Source organism: Panulirus ornatus, chromosome 3, assembly GCF_036320965.1.
Source record: "Panulirus ornatus isolate Po-2019 chromosome 3, ASM3632096v1, whole genome shotgun sequence".
Lineage (NCBI taxonomy): Eukaryota > Metazoa > Arthropoda > Malacostraca > Decapoda > Palinuridae > Panulirus > Panulirus ornatus.
The window spans coordinates 49,167,898-49,187,747 of NC_092226.1; positions in this window are offsets into that span (position 1 = coordinate 49,167,898).

The window sequence follows — 19,850 nt, forward strand, 5'->3', positions numbered from 1 at the left end:
AAGATCACTGGTGCCAAGTGGGTAAGATCACTGGTGCCAGGTGGGTAAGATCACTGGTGCCAAGTGGGTAAGATCACTCTGGTGCCAAGTGTGTAAGATCACCCAAGTGCCAAGTGCCACTTAAGCAAGAACACCTTAAAGCCAGTTAAATGTGGTCACACTGGTAAGTATCGAGTAAGAGCACACCTTAAAATCCTTGGTACCGTGAGAGCAAGATCACCCTAAAACCAGGTGAGTAAGATCACCTGGTGCCACGTTTGGACCAGCTGAATCACATGCCTCGTACGTGAAAGACATACGTGGTGTTCTCTATCTCACTAAGGGCCGAGGGGTTAAGGCGATAAATAATGTGGATATGAATAGAAATTAATCAAGAAATGGAAAAAAATTGTAAAGTCATTAACATACACAAGCAATGGAAAAAGTTTTAATATGGAAAGTGATGATTATGGAGGACAGAGGAAATTTTTATGAAACATGTAAAGTTTTAAGGCACCCCCCTCTCTCTCTCTCTCTCTCTCTCTCTCTCTCTCTCTCTCTCTCTCTCTCTCTCTCTCTCTCTCTCTCTCTCTCTCTCTCTCTCTCCCCCTCTCTCTCTCTCTCTCTCTCTCTCTCTCTCTCTCTCTCTCTCTCTCTCTCTCTCTCTCTCTCTCTCTCTCTCTCTCTCTCTCTCTCTCTCTCTCTCTCTCTCTCTCGTTAGGTTGTAATGACCAATGTGTGCCATGTCTGTGCGTGGTTGTGGTCGCTCAGAGACCATAATTTGTCACACTGAATATTGTAGTATGCTCTAAGTTTGAAGGGAGACAAGGGGACAAAGTTCTAGACAAATTGGATGAACAGTGATAGCTTGGGGAGGATGTTGCACACCCTCATGGGAGATTGCACGCCGAAAATGAGTGCAGAATCTTTTTTTTTTTTTTTTGCAACCCAGCTGGTAGAAATATTGCTCCAGAGACTGGCTGGGGAAACAGTTTTGCTTAAGCTGGAAACAATAGATAGTGGTAGTTTCCTCCACCCTGTTATACAGTTATTTTTGTCCACTGATCCAGAGGCGTGTCACATGCGTCCCCGTCTCAAAGACCTAAACCTGCAGCACTCGTCTGGCTGCTACATTCCAATAGATTTATCTTTGTGAAGACCAGCCACACTCTAGGCTTGACCGTTATGATACATCCTCCTCTCCTCTTCATACAGCATATCCATATTTAAGATCCAGGTCTACAAACACCCAGGGCTGTCACATCAGACCTCCTTCTCTTTTCTGACTTTCTGGGATAAACATATCGCTTTATGTTCTCAAGCGAAACGGCTTCGACTTGGGTATATTGTTTCAGTCTGATTGAAGCCACGTGGTTTCAGTTGGGTTTCAGAAAGTGTTGAAACACGCGGTCGGTGCGTGAATGGAGTATGTTTGCTGGTGTGAGAAGTGTGTTTAGTAGTAGACTGTCGGTACGGGAAAATGGCGTTTGTTGATGATCTGCTGTCATGTTAAAAGAGTGCGTTTGTTAACAGAGTGTCGGTGCGTTGGAGAGTGTTTTATGCTGGTAGGCATAAGGCACTAGGAATGGCTATTTTCCCATGCCCAACACATGCTCTCACAGTTTGATGTAGTGATTTATCGAATTCGACTCCGAATAAAACGAAAGTTTGAGAGACTTCCATAATTCTGAACCTGTGATGGAGGAGGGGATTCTATACATGTAAAGCAGAGACGGAGAAGCAAGGGTGAGAGGATTATGGAGGGAGAGGAGAGAGGGAGAGAGAGACGGAAGTGAGAGGGGAAGGGAAAGCAGAGGAGCATACCAATGAAAATGGTAATAAACAAAGGAATGGTCGGAAGAGCTGAACATGGAGGAACGGAGGAAGAGAATGGAGCAACATGGACCATCACGAAGATAATTCACGCGAGGTAAAGTTGTCAGTGTTGGTGGTGTCGGCCTGAGCACTGCCTTAGTCTCTGCCGTTGACAACTTAAATGGTCAGAAAGTTAGTTTGCTGAGATATACACGCAGCAGTCAAACACGTCCAAACACATGGGAACACAGAGGTTAGCGTGAAAGAGCGGGAACTGACACACACACACACACACACACACACACTCACACACACACACACACACACACACACACTCACACACACACACACACACACACACACACACACACACACACACATGGTAATCATGAGTTGGGATGAATTCATCGGTTGTCCCCAGTACGAACATGTAAAATGGATTTTACTTTACTGAGACACACATAAGAAAATGTCTCCATCTTATTATGTATGCGACTCATGGTAGGTGACCGTGGGTAAGGCGTCTGTCTGTTTTCTTTTTGTTTCGTGATTGGGAGTAAACAACCACAAAACTGATTTTTCTCTTGTTCGTCAACTGTGGAAGGGTTGAGGAAGTTAAGTTGTACTATATCTCTGGTACTGAGCAGCTGGACAATTGTGCAGGTGAAAGTGGGTACAAGTCACGTTCAGGATGAAGCGAATACAACTCACGTTCGGTGATGAAGAGGGTACAACTCACGTTCGGTGATGAAGAGGGTACAAGTCACGTTCAGTGATGAAGAGGGTACAACTCACGTACATTGATGAAAAGGGTACAACTCATGTTCATTGGCAGGATGTGTACAACTCACGTTTGATTATAAAGCGTTTACAAGGCACGTTCAGTGATGAAACGAGTTCAAGTCACGTTTGATGAATATTAATATGACCAATGAACGTTGCATGGTTTGAAAAGTTGGCTATATATATATATATTCCTGTAGCTTATGGTAAATGGCAGGTAATCATTCAGGGTTACAGCTGAGTATAATGATATAGTTCATCATCCATTTGGGCCTACAATATTGTTTCATCTTTAAATAAGCAAGTGAGGACGGGAGAAAACCTAACGATAAAGGGACGCCTGTCGAAGATTGAAACTGCGTAGAAATGATATCGGTGAAACAAGGAGACAGTCCTTCTCTGAGATATATGCTCCTCGCTGTCTTTCCCTGAGACAGATTCTCCTCTGGAAGATCATTTCAAACGATGTAGGATCAACTGCGTCTCAACACCAGGGGTTTCTGTGACATTTGGATAGTGTATCAGCATTACTACTGAACCTCTCTCTCTCTCTCTCTCTCTCTCTCTCTCTCTCTCTCTCTCTCTCTCTCTCTCTCTCTCTCTCTCTCTCTCTAAAAACTATATGATTTTACAAAGTACATTCCAGTATTTTCGCTCATGACCATCAGGTGACCGGATGGTAGCCAGCGTGGAAGCCACACCACGCCAGCACAAGCTCACTTACGAAGAGTTGTTCAGCACCTGTTCCATGTGATAATATGATGGTGATTCTGTGGTAATGGTGAATGAGTATTATTACTGGAATAAGCAGTGCTCAAGCTCCTGGTGATTGACTAAGGGAAACATTATAGCACTTTATGATATTTTTTGATGCGCTTCATGACAATTTATGACACGTCATGTTTTCTCTATTCCTCTGCGTGATACTTGTTGTGAAGGGAAGACCGTGTGCACGAGGCCCATGTCTACTCTCCTATTCTCATAGGTGTATGATAAGTCAAGCGTTCATCGCTGGCTATGAGTTAAGCAGTCACCGCTGTGTATGAGTCAAGCTGAGTGAGCGTGTTAGTAGTTTTGATGTACGAGACCGGATTATAGTGATGGGTGATTTTAATGCAAAGTTGAGTAACGAGGCATTTGAGGAATAATTGGTGTACATGGGGTGTTCTGTGTTGTAAATGGAAATGATGATTGGGAATACTGGGTTTAAAAAGAGATATATACATAAGTATACGTATGTAAGTAGGAGAAATGGCCAGAATGCGTTATTGGATTACGTGTTAATTGATAGGCGCGCGAAAGAGAGAATTTTGGATGTTAATGTGCTGAGAGGTGCAACTGGAGGGATGTCTGATCGTTATCTTGTGGGGGCGAAGGTGAAGATTTGTAGAGGTTTTCAGAAAAGAAGAGAGAATGTTGGGGTGAAAAGAGTGGTGAGAGTAAGTGAGCTTGGGAATGAGACTTGTGTGAGAAAGTACCAGGGGAGACTGAGTAGAGAATGGAAAAAGGTGAGAACAAAGGACGTAAGGGGAGTGGACGAGGAATGGGATGTATTTAGGGAAGCAGTGATGGCTTACGCAAAAGATGCTTGTGGCATGAGAAGCGTGAGAGGTAAGTAGGTTAGAAAGGGTAGTTAATGGTGGAATGAAGAGGTAAGATTATTAGTGCTAGAGAAGAGACAGGCATTTGGACGATTTTTGCGGGGAAATAATGCAAGTGACTGGGAGACGTATAAAAGAAAGAGGAAGGAAGTCAAGAGAAAGGTGCAAGAAGTAAAAAATAGAGCAAATGAGAGTTGAGGTGAGAGAGTATCATTAAATTTTAGGGAGAATACAAAGATATTTTGGAAGGAGGTAAATAAAGTGCGAAAGACAAGGGAACAAATGGGAACTTCAGTTAAAGGGGCTAATGGGGAGGTGATAACAAGTAGTGGTGATGTGAGGAGATGGAGTGAGTATTTTGAAGGTTTGTTGAATGTGTTTGAGGATAGAGTGGCAGATATTGGGTGTTTTGGTCGAGTTGCTGTGCAAAGTGAGAGTGTTAGGGAGAATTATTTGGTAAATAGAGAAGAGGTGATAAAAGCTTTGCTGAAGGTGAAAACCGGCAAGGCAGCAGGTTTGAATGGTATTGCAGTGGAATTTAATAAAAAAGGGGGTGACTGTATTGTTGACTACCTGGCAAGGTTATTTAATGTATGTATAACTCATGGTAAGGGGCATGAGGAGTACCGGAATATTTGCATGGAGCCATTGTACAAAAGCAAAGGGGATAAAAGTGTGCTCAAATTATATGAGTATAAATTTGTTGAGTATTCGTGGGAAATTATATGGGAGGGTATTGACTGAGAGGGAGAAAGAATGTACAGACCGTCAGATTTGGAAAGCGCAGTGTGGTTTCAGAAGTGGTAGAGGATATGTGGATCAGGTGTTTGCTTTGAAAAATGTATGTGAAAAATACTTAGAAAAGCAAATGGATTTGTATATAGCATTTATACATCTGGAGAAGACATATGACAGAGTTGATAGAGATGCTCTATGGAAGGTATTACGAATATATGGTGTGGGAAGTAAGTTGTTTGAAGCAGTGAAAAGTTTTTATCGAGGATGTAAGGCATGTGTACGTGTAGGTATAGAGGAAAGAGATTAGTTCTCAGTGAATATTGGTTTGCGGCAGGGGTGTGTGATGTCTCCATGGTTGTTTTATTTGTTTATAGATGGGGTTGTAAGTGAGATGAATGCAAGAGTTTTGGAAAAAGGGGCAATTATACAGTCTGTTGTGGATGAGAGAGCTTGGGAAGCGAGTCAGTTGTTGTTCGCTGATGATAGAGCGCTGATGGCTGATTCATGTGAGAAACTGGTAAAGTGTGTGAAAGAAGAAAGCTGAGAGTAACTGTGAATAAGAGCATGGTTATTAGGTACAGTAGGGTTGAGGGTCAAGTCAAATAGGAGGTAAGTTTGAATGGAGAAAAACTGGAGGAAGTGAAGTGTTTTAGATATCCGGGAATGGATTTAGCAGCGGATGGAACCATTGGAGCGGAAGTGAATCATAGGGTAGGGTAGGAGGCGAAAGTTCTGAGGGCGTTGAAGCATGTGTGGAAGTCGAGAACATTATCTCGCAAAGCGAAAATGGTTATGTTTGAAGGAATAGTGGTTCCAACAATGTTATATGGTTGGGAGGCGTGGGCTATGGACAGAGCTGTGTGGAGGAGGGTAGATGTACTGGAAATAAGATGTTTAAGGACAATATGTGGCGTGAGGTTGTTTGATCGAGTAAGTAATAATAGGGTAAGAGAGATGTGTGGTAATAAAAAGAGTGTGGTTGAGAGAGTAGAAGAGGGTGTTTTGAAATGGTTTAGTCACATGGAAAGAATGAGTGAGGAAAGATTGACCCAGAGCATATATGTGTCAGAGGTGGAGGGAACGAGAAGTGGGAGACCAAATTGGAGGTAGAAAGATGGAGTGACAAAAGTTTTTGAGTGATCGGGGCCTGAACATGCAGGAATGTGAAAGGCGTGCAAGGAATAGAGTGAATACTGAATTGGAACGATGTTTTATACCGGGATCAACGTGGTATCAATGGATTGAATCAGGGCGTGTGAAGCGTCTAGGGTAAACCATGGAAAGTTCTATGGGGCCTGGATGTGGAAAGGGAGCTGTGGTTTCGGTGAGTTACTAGAGACAAGAGTGTGAACGAATGTGCACTTTTTTGTCTTTCCCTAGCGATACCTCGTGCACATGCAGGGGGAGCGGGTTGTTATTTCATATGTGGCGGGGTGGCGATGGGGATGAATAAAGACAAACAGTGTAAATTATGTACATGTTTATATATGTATATGTCTGTGTGTATATATACATGTATATGTCTGTGTGTATACATATATATGTATAGGTTGAGATGTATAGGTATGTATATCTGCATGTGTGGACGTGTATGTATGTACAAGTGTTAGTGGGTAGGTTGGGCCATTCTTTCGTCTGTTTCCTTGCACTACATCGCTAACGCAGGAGAATGAGACAAAGCAAAATAAGAATAATACACACACACACACACACACACACACACACACACACACACACATATATATATATATATATATATATATATATATATATATATATATATATATATATATATATATATATATATATATATATATATATATATATATATATTATTTATCTATTTATTTTGCTTTGTCGCTGTCTCCCGCGTTAGCGAGGTAGCGCAAGGAAACAGACGAAAGAATGGCCCAACCCACCCACATATACATGTATATGCATACACGTCCACACACGCAAATATACATACCTATACATCTCAATGTACACATATATATACACACACAGACATATACGTATATACACATGTACATAATTCATACTGTCTGCCTTTATTCATTCCATCGCCACCTCATCACACATGGAATAACAACCCTCCTCCCCCTCATGTGTGGGGGATAGCGCTAGGAAAAGACAACAAAGGCCTCATTCGTTCACACTCAGTCTCTAGTTATCATTTAATAATGCACCGAAACCACAGCTCTCTTTCCACATCCAGGCTCAAAAAAATTTCCATGGTTTACCCCAGACGCTTCACATGCCCTGGTTCAATCCATTGACAGCACATCGACCCCGGCATACCACATCGTTCCAATTCACTCTATTCCTTGCACACCTTTCACCCCCCTGCAACACTCAAAATCCTTTTCACTCCAGCTTTCCACCTCCAATTTCGTCTCCCACTTCTCCTACCTCCCTCCACCTCTTACACATACATCCTCTTGGCCAATCTTTCCTCACTCATTCTCTCCATGTGACCAAACCATTTCAAACCACCCTCTTCTGCTTTCTCAACCATACTCTTTTCATTTCCACACATCTCTCTTACCCTTACATTACTTACTCGATCAAACCAGCTCATACCACATATTGTCGTCCTCAAGCACCTCATTTCCAGCACATCCACCCTCCTGCGCACAACTCTATCCATAGCCCACGCCTCGCAACAACACAACATTGTTGGGACCACTACTCCTTCAAACATACCCATTTTTGCTTTCCGAGATAATGTTCTCGACTTCCAAACATTCTTCAAGGCTCCCAGAATTTTCGCCCCCTCCCCCACCCTATGATTGACTTCCGCTTCCATGGTTCCATCCGCTGCCAGATCCACACCTAGATATCTAAAACACTTTACTTCTTCCAATTTTTCTCCATTCAAACTTACCTCCCAATTGACTTGACCCTCAACCCTACTGTACCTAATAACCTTGCGTTTTTTCACATTTACTCTAAACTATATATATGTATGTATATACATATACATATATATATATATATATATATATATATATATATATATATATATATATATATATATATATATATATATATATATATATATATATATATATATTATCCCTGGGGATAGGGGATTAAGAATACTTCCCACGTATTCCCTGCGTGTCGTAGAAGGCGACTAAAAGGGGAGGGAGCGGGGGGCTGGAAATCCTCCCCTCTCGTTTTTTTTTAATTTTCCAAAAGAAGGAACAGAGGGGGCCAGGTGAGGATATTCCGAAAAAGGCCCAGTCCTCTGTTCTTAACGCTACCTCGCTAATGCGGGAAATGGCGAATAGTTTGAAAAAAAAAAAAAAATATATATATATATATATATATATATATATATATATATATATATGTATATATATATATATATATATATATATATATATATATATATATATATATATATATATATATATATATATATATATATATATATATATATATAAATATATATATATATATATATATATATATATATATATATATATATATATATATATATATATATATATATATATATATATATATATGTATATATATATATATATATATATATATATATATATATATATATATATATATATACGTTATCCCTGGGGATAGGGGATTAAGAATACTTCCCACGTATTCCCTGCGTGTCGTAGAAGGCGACTAAAAGGGGAGGGAGCGGGGGGCTGGAAATCCTCCCCTCTCTTTTTTTCTTTTTTAATTTTCCAAAAGAAGGAACAGAGAAGGGGGCCAGGTGAGGATATTCCACAAAGGCCCAGTCCTCTGTTCTTAACGCTACCTCGCTAACGCGGGAAATGGCGAATAGTTTAAAAGAAAAAAAAATATATATACGTATATATATATATATATATATACGAATAAAGTGTATATGAACGCGCACCTTCATAGAACATACAAAGCTCCAACAGCCAGGATCGAACCTGGGACCCCTTGTGCAAGAGGCAGGTATGCTAACCGCTAGGCTAAGGGACTGTATAATAGGAAACAACTATTCGAAATACTAAGTACTCGAATACCCTTCGTCTCACAATGGCGAGAAACAGTCTCTTAGCCTAGCGGTTAGCATACCTGCCTCTTGCACAATGGGTCCCAGGTTCGATCCTGGCTGTTGGAGGTTTGTATGTTCTATGAAGGTGCGCGTTCATATACACTTTATTCGTATTCATATAACTCCGCGTTGTACAGTCAGGTTCGGTAAAACGCTATCAGCTGGCAATGTGTTCTGTTCGGAAACAACCGATAGACCCCGTTGCTCACCATTGTGAGACGAAGGGTATTCGAGTACTTAGTATTTCGAATAGTTGTTTCCTATTATACAGTCCCTTAGCCTAGCGGTTAGCATACCTGCCTCTTACACAAGGGGTCCCAGGTTCGATCCTGGCTGTTGGAGCTTTGTATGTTCTATGAAGGTGCGCGTTCATATACACTTTATTCGTATTCATATAACTCCGCGTTGTACAGTCAGGTTCGGTAAAACGCTATCAGCTGGCTATGTGTTCTGTTCGGAAACAACGGATAGACCCCGTTGCTCACCATAGTGAGACGAAGGGTATTCGAGTACTTAGTATTTCGAATAGTTGTTTCCTATTATACAGTCCCTTAGCCTAGCTGTTAGCATGCCTGCCTCTTGCACAAGGGGTCCCAGGTTCGATCCTGGCTGATGGAGCTTTGTATGATATATATATGTATGTATATATCTCTGGGGATAGGGGAGAAAGAATACTTCCCACGCATTCCTCACATGTCGTAGAAGGCCACTAAACGGGACGGGAGCGGGGGCCTGGAAACCCTCCACTCTTTGTGTTTTAACTTTCTAAACGGGGAAACAGAAGAAGGAGTCACACGGGGAGTGTTCATCCTCCTCAAAGGCTCAAATTGGGGTGCCTAAATGGGTGGCGATGTAACGAAGATGAGAAAAAAGGAGATAAGAAGTATGTTTGTGGAAAGTAACATGAATGTTTTGGCTTTGAGTGAAACGAAGCTCAAGGGTAAACGAGAAAAGTAGTTTGGGAATGTCTTGGGAGTAAAGTCAGGGGTTAGTGAGAGGACTAGAGCAAGGGCAGGAGTACCACTACTCCTGAAACAGGAGTGGTGGGAGTATTTGATAGAGTGTAAGAAAGTGAACTCAAGATTGATATGGGTAAAACTGAAAGTTGATGGAGAGAGATGGGCGATTATTGGTGCATATGCACCTGGGCACGAGAAGAAAGATCATGAGATGCAAGTGTTTTGGGGGCAGCTGAGTGAGTGTGTTAGTAGTTTTGATGCACGAGACCGGGTTATAGTGATGGGTGATTTGAATGCAAAAGTGAGTAATGTGGCAGTTGAGGGAATAATTGGTATTAATGAGGTGTCCAGTGTTGTAAATGGAAATGGTGAAGAGCTTGTAGATTTATGTGCTGAAAAAGTACTGGTGATTGGGAATACCTGGTTTAAAAAGAGAGATATACATAAGTGTATGGCCAGAGAGCGTTATTGGATTACGTGTTAATTGATAGGCGCGGGAAAGAGAGACTTTTGGATGTTAATAAGCTGAAAGATGCAACTGCAGGGATGTCTTATCATTATCTTGTTTAGGCGAAGGTGAAGATTTGTAGAGTTTTTCAGAAAAGAAGAGAGAATGTTGGAGTGAAAAGAGTGGTGAGTGTAAGTGAGCTTGAGAAGGAGACTTGTGTGAAAAAGTACCAGGAGAGACTGAGTAGAGAATAGAAAAAGGTGAAAACAAAGGAGGTAAGGGGAGTGGGGGAGGAATAGGATGTATTTAGGGAAGCAGTGATGGCTTGCGCAAAAGATGTTTGTGGCATGAGAAACGTGGGAGGTTGGCAGATTAGAAAGGGTAGTGAGTGGTGGGATGAAGCAGTAAGATTATCAGTGAAAGAGAAGAGAGAGGCATTTGGACGATTTTTGCAAGGAAATAATGCAAATGAGTGGAAGATGTATAAAAGAAAGAGGCAGGAGGTCAAGAGAAAGGTGCAAGAGGTGAAACAGAGGGCAGATAAGAGTTGGGGTGAGAGAGAATCATCAAATTTTAGGGAGAATAAAAAGATGTTTTGGAAGGAGGTAAATAAAGTGCGTAAGACAAGGGTGCAAATGGGAACTTCAGTGAAGGGGCAAGTGGGGAGGTGATAACAATTAGTGGTGATGTGAGAAGGAGATGGAGTGAGTATTTTGAAGGTTTGTTGAATGTGTTTGATGATAGAGTGGCAGATATAGGGTGTTTTGGTCGAGGTGGTGTGCAAAGTGAGAGGGTTAGGGAAAATGATTTGGTAAACAGGGGAGAGGTAGTAAATGCTTTGCGAAAGATGAAAGCCGGCAAGGCAGCAGGTTTGGATGGTATCGCAGTGGAATTTGCTAAAAAATGGGGTGACTGTATTGTTGACTGGTTGATGATATTATTTGATGTATGTATGACTCATGGAGAGGTGCCTGAGGATTGGCAGATGCTTGCATAGTGCAATTGTACAAAGCCAAAGGTGATAAGAGTGATTGCTCAAATTACAGAAGTATACGTTCGTTGAGTATTCATGGAAAATTATATGGGAGGGTATTGATTGAGAGGGTGAAGGCATGTACAGAGCATCAGATTGGGGAAGAGTAGTGTGAATTCAGAAGTGGTAGAGGATGTATGGATCAGGTGTTTGCTTTGACGAATGTATGAGAGAAATACTTAGAAAAGCAAATGCATTTGTATTAGCATTTATGGATCTCGAGAAGGCATATGATAGAGTTGATAGAGATGCTCTGTAGAAGGTATTACGATTACATGGTGTGGGAGGCAAGTTGCTAGAAGCAGTGAAAAGGTTTTATCGAGGGTGTAAGGCATGTGTATGTGTTGGAAGAGAGGAAACTGATTGGCTTTCAATGAATGTAGGTTTGCGGCAGGGGTGTGTGATGTCTCCATGGTTGTTTAATTTCTTTACGGATCTGGTTGTTAGGGAGGTGAATGCAAGAGTTTTGGAAAAAGGGGCAAGAATGCAGTCTGCTGTGGATAAGAGAGCTTGGGAAGTGAGTCAGTTGTTGTACGCTGATGATAGAGCGCTGATGGTTGATTCGTGTGGGTTGAGGGTCAAGTCAATTGGGAGGTAAGTTTGAATGGAGAAAAACTGGAGGAAGTAAAGTGTTTTAGATATCTGGGAGTGGATCTGGCAGCGGATGGAACCATTGAAGCGGAAGTGAATCATAGGGTGGGGGAGGGGGCGAGAATCATGGAAGCCTTGAAGAATGTGTGGAAGTCGAGAACATTATCTCGGAAAGCAAAAATGGGTATGTTTGAAGGAATAGTGGTTCCAACAATGCTGTATGGTTGCGAGGCGTGGGCTATGGATAGAGTTGTGCGCGGGAGGATGGATGTGCTGGAAATGAGATGTTTGAGGCCAATGTGTGGTGTGAGATGGTTTGATCGAGTAAGTAATGTAAGGGTAAGAGAGATGTGTGGAAATAAAAAGAGCGTGGTTGAGAGAGCAGAAGAGGGTGCTTTGAAATGGTTTGGGCACATGGAGAGAATGAGTGAGGAAAGATTAACCAAGAGGATATATGTGTCGAAGGGGGAGGGAACGAGGAGAAGTGGGAGACCACATTGGAGGTGGAAAGATGAAGTGGAAAAGATTTTCAGTGATCGGGGCCTGAACATGCAGGAGGGTGAAAGGCGGGCAAGGAATAGAGTGAATTCGATGTGGTATACCGGGGTTGACGTGCTGGATTGAATCAGGGCATGTGAAGAGTCTGGGGTAAACCATGGAAAGCTGTGTGGGGCCTGGATGTGGAAAGGGAGCTGTGGTTTCGGGCATTTTTCCGTGACAGCTAGACACTGAGTGTGAACGAATGGGGCCTTTGTTGTCTTTTCCTGGCGCTACCTGGCACACATGAGGGGGGAGGGGGATGGTATTCCATGTGCAGCGAGGTGGCGATGGGAATGAGTAAAGGCTGACAGTGTGAATTGTGTGCATGGGTATATATGTATGTCTGTGTGTGTATATGTATGTGTACATTGAGATGGTTGGGTATGTATATTTGCGTGTGTGGACGTGTATGTATATACATTTGTATGGGGGTCGGTTGGGCCATTTCTTTCGTCTGTTTCCTTGCGCTACCTCGCAAACGCAGGAGACAGCGACAAAGCAAAATAATAATAATAATAATGATAATAATATATATATATATATATATATATATATATATATATATATATATATATATATATATATATATATATATATATATATATATATATATATATATATGTATATATATATATATATATATATATATATATATATATATATATATATATATATATATATATATATATATATATATATATATATATATATATATATTTTTTTTTTTTTTTTTTTTTTTTCAAACTATTCGCCATTTCCCGCGTTAGCGAGGTAGCGTTAAGAACAGAGAACTGGGCCACTGAGGGAATATCCTCACCTGGCCCCCTTCTCTGTTCCTTCTTTTGGAAAATTAAAAAAAATTGAGAGGGGAGGATTTCCAGCCCCCCCGCTCCCTCCCCTTTTAGTCGCCTCCTACGACACGCAGGGAATACGTGGGAAGTATTCTTTCTCACCTATCCCCAGGGATATATATATATATATATATATATATATATATATATATATATATATATATATATATATATATATATATATATATATATATATATATATATATATACATATATATATATATATATATATATATATATATATATATATATATATATATATATATATATATATATATATATATATATATATGTATATATATATATATATATATATATATATATATATATATATATATATATATATATATATATATATATATATATATATATATATATATATATATATATATATATATATATATATATATATATGTGATAGTGTGTAAGAAAGTAAATTCTAGATTAATATGGGTAAAACTGAAAGTTGATGGAGAGAGATGGGTGATTATATGTGCATATGTACCTGTGCATGAGAAGAAAGATCATGAGGGGCAAGTGTTTTGGGAGCAATTGAATGAGTGTGTTGGTGGTTTTGATGCACAAGACCGGGTTATAGTGATGCGTGATTTGAATGCAAAGGTGAGTAATGTGGCAGTTGAGGGAATAATTGGTATACATGGAGTGTTCAGTGTTGTAAATGGAAATAGTGAAGAGCTTGTAGATTTATGTGCTGAAAAAGGACTGGTCATTGGGATTACCTGGTTTAAAAAGCGAGATATACATAAGTATACGTATGTAAGTAGGAGATATGGCCAGAGATCGTTATTGGATTACGTGTTAATTGATAGACGCACGAAAGAGAGACTTTTGGATGTTAATGTGCTGAGAGGTGCAACTGGAGGGATGTCTGATCATTATCTTGTGGAGGCGAAGGTGAAGATTTGTCGGGGTTTTCAGAAAAGAAGAGAGAATGTTGGGGTGAAGAGAGTGGTGAGAGTAAGTGAGCTTGGGAAGGAGACTTGTGTGAGGAAGTACCAGGAGAGACTGAGTACAGAATGGAAAAAGGTGAGAGCAAAGGAGGTAAGGGGAGTGGGGGAGGAATGGGATGTATTCAGGGAAGCAGTGATGGCTTGTGCAAAAGATGCTTGTGGCATGAGAAGCGTGGGAGGTGGGTTGATTAGAAAAGGTAGTGAGTGGTGGGATGAAGAAGTAAGATTATTAGAGAAAGAGAAGAGAGAGCCATTTGGACGATTTTTGCAGGGAAAAATGCAAAATAGTTGGAGATGTATAAAAGAAAGAGGAAGGATGTCAAGAGAAAGATGCAAGAGGTGAAAAAGAGGGCAAATGAAAGTTGGGGTGAGAGAGTATCATTGAATTTCAGGGAGAATAAAAAGATGTTTTGGAAGGAGGTAAATATAGTGCGTAAGACAAGGGAGCAAAAGGGAACTTCAGTGAATCGGGTAATGGGAGGTGATAACAAGTAGTGGTGATGTGAGAAGGAGATGGAGTGAGTATTTTGAAGGTTTGTTGAATGTGTTTGATGATAGAGTGGCAGATATAGGGTGTTTTGGTCGAGGTGGTGTGCAAAGTGAGAGGGTTAGGGAAAATAATTTGGTAAACAGAGAAGAGGTAAGAAAAGCTTTACGGAAGATGAAAGCCGGCAAGGCAGCAGGTTTGTATGGTATTGCAGTGGAATTTATTAAGAAAGGGTGTGACGGTATTGTTGAATGGTTGATAAGGTTATTCAATGTATGTATGATTCATGGTGAGGTGCCTGAGGATTGGCGGAATGCTTGTATAGTGCCATTGTACAAAGGCAAAGGGGATAAGAGTGAGTGCTCAAATTACAGAGGTATAAGTTTGTTGAGTATTCCTGGTAAACTATATGGGAGGGTATTGATTGAGAGGGTGAAGGCATGTACAGAGCATCCGATTGGGGAAGTGCAGTGTGGTTTCAGAAGTGGTAGAGGATGTGCGGATCAGGTGTTTGCTTTGAAGAATGTATGTGAGAAATACTTAGAAAAACAAATGGATTTGTATGTAGCATTTATGGATCTGGAGAAGGCATATGATAGATTTGATAGAGATGCTCTGTGGAAAGTTTTAAGAATATATGATGTGGGAGGCAAGTTGTTAGAAGCAGTGAAAAGTTTTTATCGAGGATGTAAAGCATGTTTACGTGTAGGAAGAGAGGAAACTGATTGGTTCTCAGTGAATGTAGGTTTACGGCAGGGGTGTGTGATGTCTCCATGGTTGTTTAATTTGTTTATGGATGGGGTTGTTAGGGAGGTGAATGCAAGAGTTTTGGAAAGATGGGCAAGTATGCCATCTGTTGTGGATGAGAGAGCTTGGGAAGTGAGTCAGTTGTTGGTCGCTGATGATACAGCGCTGGTGGCTGATTCATGTAAGAAACTTCAGAAGCTGGTGACTGAGTTCGGGAAAGTATGTGAAAGAAGAAAGTTAAGAGTAAATGTGAATAAGAGCAAGGTTATTAGGTACAGTATGGTTGAGGGTCAAGTCAATTGGGAGGTAAGTTTGAATGGAGAAAAACTGGAGGAAGTAAAGTGTTTTAGATATCTGGGAGTGGATCTGGCAGCGGATAGAACCATGGAAGCGGAAGTTAATCATAAGGTGGGGGAGGGGGCGAAAATTCTGGGAGCCTTGAAGAATGTTTGGAAGTCGAGAACATTATCTCCGAAAGCAAAAATGGGTATGTTTGAAGGAATAGTGGTTCCAACAATGTTGTATGTTTGCGAGGCATGGGCTATGTATAGATTTGTGCGCAGGAGGATGGATGTGCTGGAAATGAGATGTTGCAGGACAATATGTGGTGTGAGGTGGTTTGATCGAGTAAGTAATAATGGGGTAAGAGAGTTGTGTGGAAATAAAAAGAGCGTGGTTGAGAGAGCAGAAGAGGGTGTTTTGAAATGGTTTGGTCACATAGAGAGAATGAGTGAGGAAATATTGACCAAGAGGATATATGTGTCAGAGGTGGAGGGAACGAGGAGAAGTGGTAGGCCAAATTGGAGGTGGAAAGATGGAGTGAAAAAGATTTTGAGTTATCTGGGCCTGAACATCCAGGATGGTGAAAGGCGTGCAAGGAATTGAGTGAATTGGAACGATGTGGTATACCGGGGTCGACGTGCTGTCAATGGATTGAAGCAGGGCATGTGAAGCGTCTGGGGTAAACCATGGAAAGTTGTGTGGGGCCTGGATGTGGAAAGGGAACTGTGGTTTTGGTGCATTAATACATGACAGCTAGAGACTGAGTGTGAACGAATGGGGCCTTTGGCGTCTTTTCCTAGCGCTGCCTCGCACACATGAGGGGGAAGGGGTTGTTATTCCATGTGTGGCGAGGTGGCGATGGGAACAAATAAAGGCAGGCAGTATGAATTATGTAAATGTGTATATATGTGTATGTCTGTGTGTGTATATATATGTGTACATTGAGATGTATAGATGTATTTGCGTGTGTGGACGTGTATGTATATACATGTGTATGTGGGCGGGTTGAGTCATTCTTTCGTCTGTATCCTTGCGCTTCCTCGCTAACGCGGGAGACAGCGACCAAGCAAAATAAATAAGATAAATGAAATATATATATATATATATATATATATATATATATATATATATATATATATATATATATATATATACATATATATATATATATATATATATTTTGTGAGGAAGTACCAGTAGAGACTGAGTACAGAATGGAAAATAGTGAGACCAAAGGACATAAGGGGAGTGGATGAGGAATGGGATGTATTTAGGGAATCAGTGATGGCTTGCGCAAAAGATGTGGTGGGATGAAGAATAAGAGTATTAGTCAAGGAGAAGAGAGAAGCTTTTGTACGATTTTTGCAGGGAGATAATGCAAAAGACAGGCAGAAGTATAATATAAAGAGGCATGAGGTCAAGAGAAAGTTGCAAGAGGTGAAAAAGACGGCAAATGTGAGTAGGAGTGAGAGAGTATCATTAAATCTTTTGGGAGAATGAAAAGATATGTTATAAGGAAGTAAATAAAGCGCGTAGGACATGGGAACAAATGGGAATATTAGTGAAAGGAGCTAATGGGGAGGTGTTAACAAGTAGTGGTGATGTGAGAAGGAAATGGAGTGAGTATTTTGAAGGTTTGCTGAATTTGTTTGATGATAAAGTGGCAGATATAGAATGTTCTGTTCGAGGGAGTGTTCAAATTGGGAAGGTTAGAGAGAAGGATTTGGTAAGCAGAGAAGAGGTTTTAAAAGCTTTTCGGAAGATGAAAGCCGTCAAGGCAGCGGGTTTGGATGGTATTGTAGTGGAATTCATTAAGAAAGGGGAGAATGTGTTGTTGGCTGGTTGGTAAGGTTATTTAATGTATGTATGACTCATGGTGATGTGCCTGATAATTGGCAGAATCCTTGCGATGTGGCGTTGTACAAAGACAAAGGGAATAAGGGTGAGTACTCAAATTACAGTGGTATAAGTTCGTTGAATATTTCTAGGAAACTACATGGGAGGGTATTTTGACTGAGAGGGTGAAGGCATGTACACAACATTAGATTGGGGAAGAGCAGTGTGGTTTCAGAAGTGGAAGAGGATGTTTCGTTCAGGTGTGAGAAATGCTTAGAAAAGCAAATGGATTTATATGTAGCATTTATGGATCTGGAGAGGCATATGACAAAGTTGATAGAGATGCTCTCTAGAAGGTATTAAGAATATATGGTGGGGAGGCAAGTTGTTAGAAGCAGTGAAAAGTTTTTATCGAGGATGTAAGGCACGTATACGAGTAGGAAGAGAGGAAAGTGATTCATTCTCAGTGAATATCGGTTTCCGGCGGGGGTTCTTGATGTCTCCATGGTTATTTAATTTGTTTCTGGATGGGATGGTTAGGGAAGTGAATGCAAGAGTTCTGGAGACAGGGGGAAGTATGCAGTCAGTTGTGGATAAGAGAGCTTGGGAAGTGATTCAGTTATTGTTTGCTGACGATACAGACCTGGTGGCTGATTCGGGTGAGAAACTGCAGAAGTTGGTGATTTAGTTTGGTAATGTGTGTGAGAGAGGAAAGCTGAAAGTAAATGTGAATAAGATCAAGATTTTTAGGTACAGTAAGGTTGAGGGACAAGTCAGTTGGGAGGTGAATTAAAATGGAGAAGAGCTGGAGGAAGTGAAGTGTTTTAGATATCTGGGAATGGATTTGGCAGCAGAGGGAACCATGGAAGCGGAAGTGAATCATAGGTTGGGGGAGGGCGTGAAAGTTCTGGAAGCATTGAAAAATGTATTGAAGGTCAGAACATTATCTCGGAAAGGAAAAATGGGTATGTTTGAAGGAATAGTTGTCCCAACAATGTTATATGATTGCGAGACATGGGCTATAGAATGAGTCGTGCGAAGGAGGACGGACGTGTTGGAAATGAGATGTTTGACAATATCTGGTATGAAATGGTTTGATCGAGAAAGTAATGAAAGTGTAAGAGAGATATTTATTAGTATTTCATTTATTGCATTTACTCGCTGTCTTCCACGTTAGCGAGGTAGCGCAAGGAAACAGACGAAAGAATGGCCCAACCCACCCACATATACATGTATATACATACACGTCCACACACGCACATATACATACCTATATATCTCAAGGTATACAGTATATGTATATATATATATATATATATATATATATATATATATATATATATATATATATATATATATATATATATATATATATATATATATATATATATATATATATATATATATATATATATATATATATATATATATATATATATATATATATATATATATATATATATATAATTCATACTATCGGTCTTTATTCATTACAGTCGCCACCCTGCCACACATGATATAACAACCCCCTCCCCCCGCATGTGCGTGGGGTAGCGCTAGGGAAAGAGAACAAAGGCCACATTCGTTTACACCCAGTCTCTAGCTGTCATGTATAATGCACCGAAAACAAAGATCCCTTTCCACATCCAGGCCCCACAAAACTCTCCATGGTTTAACCTAGATGCTTCACATGCCATTGTTCAATCCATTGACAGGACGTCGACCTCGCTATATCTCATCGTTCCAATTCATTTTATTCCTTGCACGCCTTTCACCCTCCTACATGTTCAGGCCCCGATCACTCAAAATTTTTTTCACTCCATCTTTCGACCTCCATTTTGGTCTCCCATTTCTCCTCGTTTCCTCCAACTCTGACACACATATATCCTCTTGGTCAATCTTTCCTCGCTCATTCTTTCCATGTGACCAAATCATTTCAAAACACCCTCTTCTTCTGTTTCAACCACACTCTTTCTATTACCACATATCTCTCTTAACCTTCCATTACTTACTCGATCAAACCGCCTCACATCACTTATTGTCGTCAAAAATCTCATTTCCAGCACATCCACCCTTCTCCGCACAATCATATCTATAGACCACGCCTCGCATCCATATATCATTGT